This window comes from Rhineura floridana, chromosome 8 (genome assembly GCF_030035675.1).
Source record: "Rhineura floridana isolate rRhiFlo1 chromosome 8, rRhiFlo1.hap2, whole genome shotgun sequence".
Lineage (NCBI taxonomy): Eukaryota > Metazoa > Chordata > Lepidosauria > Squamata > Rhineuridae > Rhineura > Rhineura floridana.
Window position 1 is genome coordinate 21502905 of NC_084487.1, and position 7107 is coordinate 21510011.

Genomic DNA, 7107 nt, shown 5'->3' on the forward strand with positions numbered 1-7107 from the left:
GTTGCATCAGGACAACAATGAAATAATTGCTTGAGGAAACAACAACTGAGTATTGTAGCCAGTGACGAAAGTAGTGTATGGGTAGTAATGTAATGATGACTGTGAGCACGATGTTTTGCTTTAATTTCCTAGATCTTGTTTTGAGGTTGTTGGTTGGTTTTGGGTTGTATTTTGTACCTCACCTAGGGTGGACTGCCTTCAAGTCGATCCCGCCTTATGGCGACCCTACGAATAGGGTTTTCATGATAAGCATTATTCAGAGGGGGTTTAACGTTGCCTCCCTCTGAGGCTGAGAGGCAGTGACTGGTCCAAGGTCACCCAGCGAGCTTCATTGCTGTGTGGGGATTTAAATCCTGGTCTCCCAGGTCCAAGTCCAACACTAACCACTACGCCACACTGGCTCTCACCACCTAGGGTAGCCAGATTTAAAAAAAGAAAAGGACAGGACTCCTGCACCTTTAATAACTGCTAACTGCTGCTAACATCTGCTGAAATTTCCAGTTATTAAAGGGGCAGGAGCCCTGCCCTCCTTTGCATCTGGCCACCCTGTTACTGCTGGGATGGCCAGGTCTTGAAATAAAACATTTCCCTATCTGGGTGGTGGCAGGGAGATTCCAGGGCAAGCTTAGGACTGTGGCTAGGGCAGAGCATAGAGTAGTTCTGGGAGCCCAACCAGGCCTGGCAGCAGAGGTTGATGTCATCAGCCAGTTGCGGATAGCTTGAGCCCTTAATGCTGCTGACCCAAAATGCTCTGGGCCTGGCAGGTCTCTCAGCACTGGCACCTGGGAGGCTTTGGGTGACACCTGCTAACTTAATTCCCCCCGCAATGCCTCTGGACCCAGAGGTATTGTGGGAGAATTAAAGTGGCAGTGCCCAGCAGCAGCACTTGCCAGCTACAGTGGCTCTTTGCTGCTGTTGTCCCTGCAGCTATCAAGGAAGGGGAGAAAGGCAGGCCCACCATGAGAGGAAGCCACTGTGGACCTACATAGTATGTACATTTGCACGTGCACATGCGCTGCTGCCCCCCATCAAACCTGAAGCTGGCTCTGAGCTCGTCAAGGTTGGGTCTCAGGACAGGGCCTACACAAAAGTTCTCGTTTGGGTGGGTGGATGGAAAAACAGGTAGACCTATAAATATATATTTGCCGATCCATCTGCATCAGTCTGAAGACTGCAGATCATTCTGTGCAACCTTCTGGGGGCCACGTGTCAGTGAGTAAAAGTGGGCAGAACAATGAATGTAAATTTTACCTTTCTACACATGCTCACAATCCCCTCTCTACCCTCCATCCAGACAAGCAAACGGCATGATCAGAGTTGAAGGGCGCATTCCAGGTAGGCAAGGTCGGTAAAGGGTGTGAGCCTCACCCTGGAAAAACCTCCTTCACGATCAGAGTATGTCCCCTGCCAGGTAGGAAGTTGCCTTATACCAAGTTAGACCACTGGGCCATCTGTTTCACTGACTGGCAATTGCTCCCCAGGTTTTCAAACATGGAACTTTCCCATTTCTGTCTTCTAGATATGCCAGGAATTGCACTGACATACAAAAATGTGCTCTGCCACATATCTATAGTACAGCCTTTCCCAGCTTTTCATCCCCAGATGTTGCTGGACTACATCTGCCATCATCCCCAGCCAGATGGTCAGGAAGGATGGGAATTGTAGTCTGGCAACATCTGGGGACCCAAAGATTGGGAAAGGCTGCTACAGTATGTGCCTTTCTGTTGTCCTCTTTGAAGGGGATTATGGCCCTGTCCCCTCTCTCCAAAAATGTGCACATTTGGCCTCTTCTTGCCTTTTCTGCTTCTTCTGTGTTGAGGGTTTGGACCCATTCTACACCTCACATAGCAGCAAATCCAGGACCGCAACTGGGTGTAAGTGTAACTGGGAGCGGCAGCTAATGTTCGCTCTGTCTCTGATGTGTATATGTGTATGTGGCATGAGTTTCTAAACACATGGTGTTTTCTCATTCATGCATTATATTCTTAGGTGCATGCTCACAATGAAATCCCATTCCAGATGTTCAGCCAACCCACAGAGGGGCAGAATTAGGACCGTGACCATGTCCCTGTCCTCTGCACGTTCATCTAATTGTCTCACAAGAAACAAAGGACAGGTTCCTAATGATACAACATAAAACAAACCAAAATTGCCAGAACCAATACTAAAGAATGTGCATACAAGCCACAATTTATAGCTGGTTGTCCGTCTCCCCATTTATCCTTGCAACATGTCAGGTCCCAGCCAGGGGAGTCCTCATCAGAGAAATCCACGTTGGAGGAAGACCAGGAAGCGCCAGTCTTGGACCCAGCCCTGGCTCAGGCTCCATCTGAGGGTTAGAGGTCAGGGTCCTATGATGAGGTCCAGGATGGACTGTCTGCACCCGCAGCAAGTTCGGCCTCTGACATGGAGGCTTTACAGTCCCCCAAGCCTAAGGGAAAGGTGTTGCCTCCTATGCCAGATGGAGACCCAGCCCATCCAGAGTGGCCAATTACAGGCCTGGACTGCTTTGGAGTAAAGGACTCCTCGGGAGTAAAGGCCTGGGTGCAGGTTATCAATGGGAGTCAGCTGAGATTTGGGGTGTGGTTCAGCAGCTCCAGCACACACAAAAATTGTGCTAGGCCAGAAGGGCTGCTGGTACAGCTCTGGACCTGACTTGGGCATAGATTGCCTGTGGATCCCAGACCTGTCTCTTGGTTTGCTCTTTACCTGTGCATAGACTGCTTGGCTTCTGACCCTAGACTGCTTTGATCCTGATTTTTGTCTGACCCTCTTGGTTTTGAGGTATTTATTTATTTATCACATTTATATACCGCCCCATAGCTGAAGCTCTCTGGGTGGTTTACAGCAATTAAAACAATACAAACAAATATACAAATTTTAAAACACAAAAAACAATTTAAAAACACAATTTTAAAAAAATTAAAAACAATGTAAAAACACATGCTAAACTCTGGACCCTGAGTTTGGACTGACCCTGGATATATCCTTGTGCTGCCTTTGCTTGTGTTTCAACTGAGGAGTGTCTCGCCTCCTTAGGGAGTCTGGTGAGAACAGGACACAATAACCTTTTGAGGTACATTAAAGTGAGAGTCAGTGACTGGCCCGACATCACTGAGATTCGTAGCTGAGTGGAGATTTGAACTCCAGGCTCCTTGGTCCTACTCTGACTCTCTAAGCATTGCACCACACTGGCTATAGGCCTAGACAAATTGGAAGGAAATGTAGAACTCTGGAAGATCAGGGTTCTAATGCCTACATGACTTGAAAAGGTTGCCCGCTTTAGCAGTTATCTCTGTGATTTGTGGAGGGTGATGGAAGTAAAACTAGTTTGCTCATCCCCTCGTCACATTTAGAATTGGAATATCTGAACAGGGTTATTGGTTTGGAAAATCAGGTGAAGGTGAAGTGGTCGAGACAATGGACACAACCCCAGTAGTGGCAGGTGCCCATTGGGACTGGTAGAGTAGCAAGCAGGGTGGCCAGTGACAGGCGCAGCCACAGCCAACTAATTCTGATTATGTCCCCATTCTCTTCCCTGCTGAGTTTTAGAAAGACTAGCATTGAGACTAGTGAACTAGTGAAAAATGTGTACTAAGGCTGACAGGGAGGGACTGGTTGAGGTTGGTTGGAAATGAAGTGCCCCATTTGCCCTGATGGACCAGTTTCTACTAATCCTGATTTCTCCCTCTCCACCTATTCAAGGAATGCTTGAAAACGGCTACAGTAACTTGTGAAGCCTCCAGCCTCAGTTCCTCAGCCCAGTTTGAAAATGGGACAAATGTCCTCTTTGCCCAACAACTGGCAATCTCCATTGACAATGGTGATGGCCACATTAAAACTGAATCACTTCAGCTTGAGAAACGTGACTGGATTCCAAGGTCAGTTATTGAATTTTCTAGCTTCCACCCCCATCGGCTTCATCTGTTGTGTGGTTTGTGACATGTGGATTTCTTTACTCTCTCTAACACTGATAATTCCATGTACCCTTTTTGATAATAAGATGATGCATTGAGGAATTTTTTTTTTTAATCAATCAAAGGCAAACTTCACATAAAACACAAGCTGTTCCCTTTGTGGTTAATTTTCATCCAGCTGCACTTAACTACTGATAGAGCCAGCAGAGAAAACTACTTGGCAACATTTCCTAATTAGGGGACGTTAATTACTGCTAAATACTATACAATTTCAGTGTTAGAAGAGTTCATCTCCATCAATGTTATTACAGTACTAAAGGAATTAATAATGATTTCAGACTTGGAAACTGTTGCCAAAGTACCCATTAGTTCAGAGTTTTAAAAGTGGTTCGACAATGCCGTTTCCAATATATGCATTGCACTAAAGGCTCGGAGCCATTCATTCTCTGTGTTTCAATCATACACTGAGAAAGGCCTGGAGCCCTGGATTTGATTGGTTATTTCAGATCAGTATGTAAACTTCAGCCTCTCTTACCTCTGTATACCTTTCCTATCCTCCCTCCTATCCTCCTTCCTATCCCCAACCCAACTCCTCCTTTTGCTTTTTCCCTTATTTTCCTAGATCAAACTCTCCTCTCCTAGGCCTCTGACCTTCTCAGCTTCAGGTTTAATGGGGACCTCATAAAGTGCCCTCTGTGGCTCTTCTGTGTTTGTGAGACCTGCTAGCCATAGGCTTGCCTAGCAGCAGTAGCAGGTTACAACGAACTGCCATTTCAAATTTCCCACAATGCCCCACAGCAATGCATTGTGGGAAACTTTAAACACTGGATTAAAGCCACCTACTGCCTATGGCATGCATGAGTGGAGGTACAGCTCAGCCACTGACTGTGGGTGCCAGATACTTATCGCCATCTCCATACCTTGCCGCCTCCTTCCTTTCATTGGCACCATCCCCTACAATGGAAATTCCAAGAGCATTATAAACTATGTATATATGATAAGCATTGAATGATGAGTAGGTTTGCTAATGGAAAGAGCAGAAAACATGACCTTCATTTTCCAAAGGAAAATTACAGTCCAGTCCTCAAAACGTCTATCCTTTGGGAAGACCTTGTTCCAGTTTTGGACTCCATTAGTAGATCTTTGCAGATAGATTTATACAGGGGTGTAGCCATCTGAGCTCTTGGGGGGGGGTCTTTGACCCCTTACTATTTGGGGAGCAGATGCCCAGCAGGGTTCCTACAACCCTAGCAACCTCTGAGCCAATCAGCATGAAAGGAGAGTGTGTCAGCCACTGAGAGGACTCTACTCAGTAGCTAACACTTTCCCTTTCATTCTTATTGGCTCCTAGGGATGCCTGTTGTTGTGGGAGAAGGCATCCAGAAGGATCTCATTCTCAACCCTGCAGCAAAAAAGGGGAAAGGGGCGTGGCTGTGACTATCATGAAGGGACCCTGCACTTCTCAGTTTGCCATCTTTCTATAAATATTCAAGGCACTTTACAGTAGGAACCAAAATGCACAATCCTGATCTTAAAACAACAAAAAAGGACCACCCACAAAACTAAAAACAAAACAAAGAAACTAAAAGGCAGCATCAGCATCAAAAAACCCCGTAAGAATCAAACTCTGCAAAAGCTCAATGGAATAGAATTGTCTTTGTTGCTGGCTTTTAGATGAGCAGAAATGAGGCCAAAGGAACCTCCTTGAGGAGGTTGTTCCAAATCTTAGGTGACACAGATGAGAAGGCCCCATCCCCAATATCCACTCACTGTATTTCTGATGGGGTCTGGGGACCCAAAGCCAAGCCACCGGTGCAACATGAACTTGTTGGGTAGCCTCATATAGAGGGAAACAATTCCCATTAGCAGATGCCAGGATCTGTGGGGAGTTAAAAGCTTAATATCTACAGCTGTGGTCCATGGTGGAGCCACAATTTGTATAAGAGCAGTTCACTCCATTTTACTGCCACAAGGTTAGGTGAGAGAATCATCTGCCTTGGGCCGCTTGATAACCTTCATGGCGGCCGAGTTGGGAATTCGACCTAGGCCACTGCGATCCAGCGCTCTCTACACCACATTGGCCCTCTAATGAGAAACACTGACCTTGCAATTGGTCTTGAGTTTCTGTAAGGTACAATGAGTTGGGGGTCTTGGCATACAAGCTCCTGTTTCATACTCCCAGGCTGATTTACCTGTTGGAAGGTAGTAGTTACATTTGCAAACATTCCATTATCCTCTGTAGCTTCATCTTGCTTAAGTTTTTCTGTTGTTAAGTTAAAGGTCTCTGCTGGTTGAGAAGCTGAGGGAGTCGCCTCCGTCCTTGGATGACTTCAGCGAAGTCTGTCCTTGCCTCGCCAACAACGGGAGAGAACATCCCAGGCCACAGATGTTCTCCAGGCCTCTCAGAAAACCTCATGCTCCATTTGCCAATGAACTAACAACAAACCACCAGATCCAAATATTTTGTTTCATAGCCATGAACAAAAAGCACCACTATCCATGTTGCTAACGACGTGGGGTTTTAGCAGATAAAAGCAAACAACCTCTTTTATAAAGCCCTGTAGAATCAGACAGAAGGTTCATGAAATCCAGCATCATGTTTCAGGCAGGGGCTAAACAGATGCCTCTGATAGATTTGGTTTGGTTCACCCTTTAATGTGAAACAACCAAATTCGCACTTCCGGAAACAATACATGAATCAAAGTGTGGCCATCTTTTGAGAATCTGCACTTCTCTGAATTTTGCAATAGTTTTCCATCCAAAGATTGTGAACAAAAATGCATGTATTAGGGGAAAGTCTGGATTAAAATGTGTATGTTAGTGAAAAAACATACTAAAATGCATTATACTCTACTGGGAGGAATGGCGGATATAAAGCAAATAATAAAATATTTGGGGAAGTTGCTTGCAAAAGTGTGTATATTAGTCAGAATTCTTTATTCAGACCCACACTCTAAAATGCTGATGAATTTATGAGATTATTTTTTAATCACAAAGTGATATGGAAATGTGGTGACCTGAATTTAAGCTTGGAAAAACTGACACTGAAAATGACAGATGTGTCTATCCCTGACCTCTGCAAACCCCAAAAGCTATAGGCCTCTCCCACTGTTGCAATTCAGAAACTGTTATTCAACTATATGCTGCTTCTGAATATAGAAGTTCAATTTATCTATGGTTGCCAGCTTTT

At 45.4% G+C, this 7107-nt stretch overlaps 1 long non-coding RNA gene across 1 annotated transcript; it reads left to right on the forward strand.

Annotated features, from left to right (window-relative positions):
• The first annotated feature begins 2596 nt into the window (after positions 1-2596).
• LOC133390257 (uncharacterized) lies at positions 2597-6808 on the forward strand. Its single transcript, XR_009764354.1, has 3 exons — positions 2597-2784; positions 3706-3881; positions 6192-6808. It is a non-coding gene; the product is annotated as an uncharacterized LOC133390257 (long non-coding RNA).
• The last annotated feature ends 299 nt before the right edge of the window (positions 6809-7107 follow it).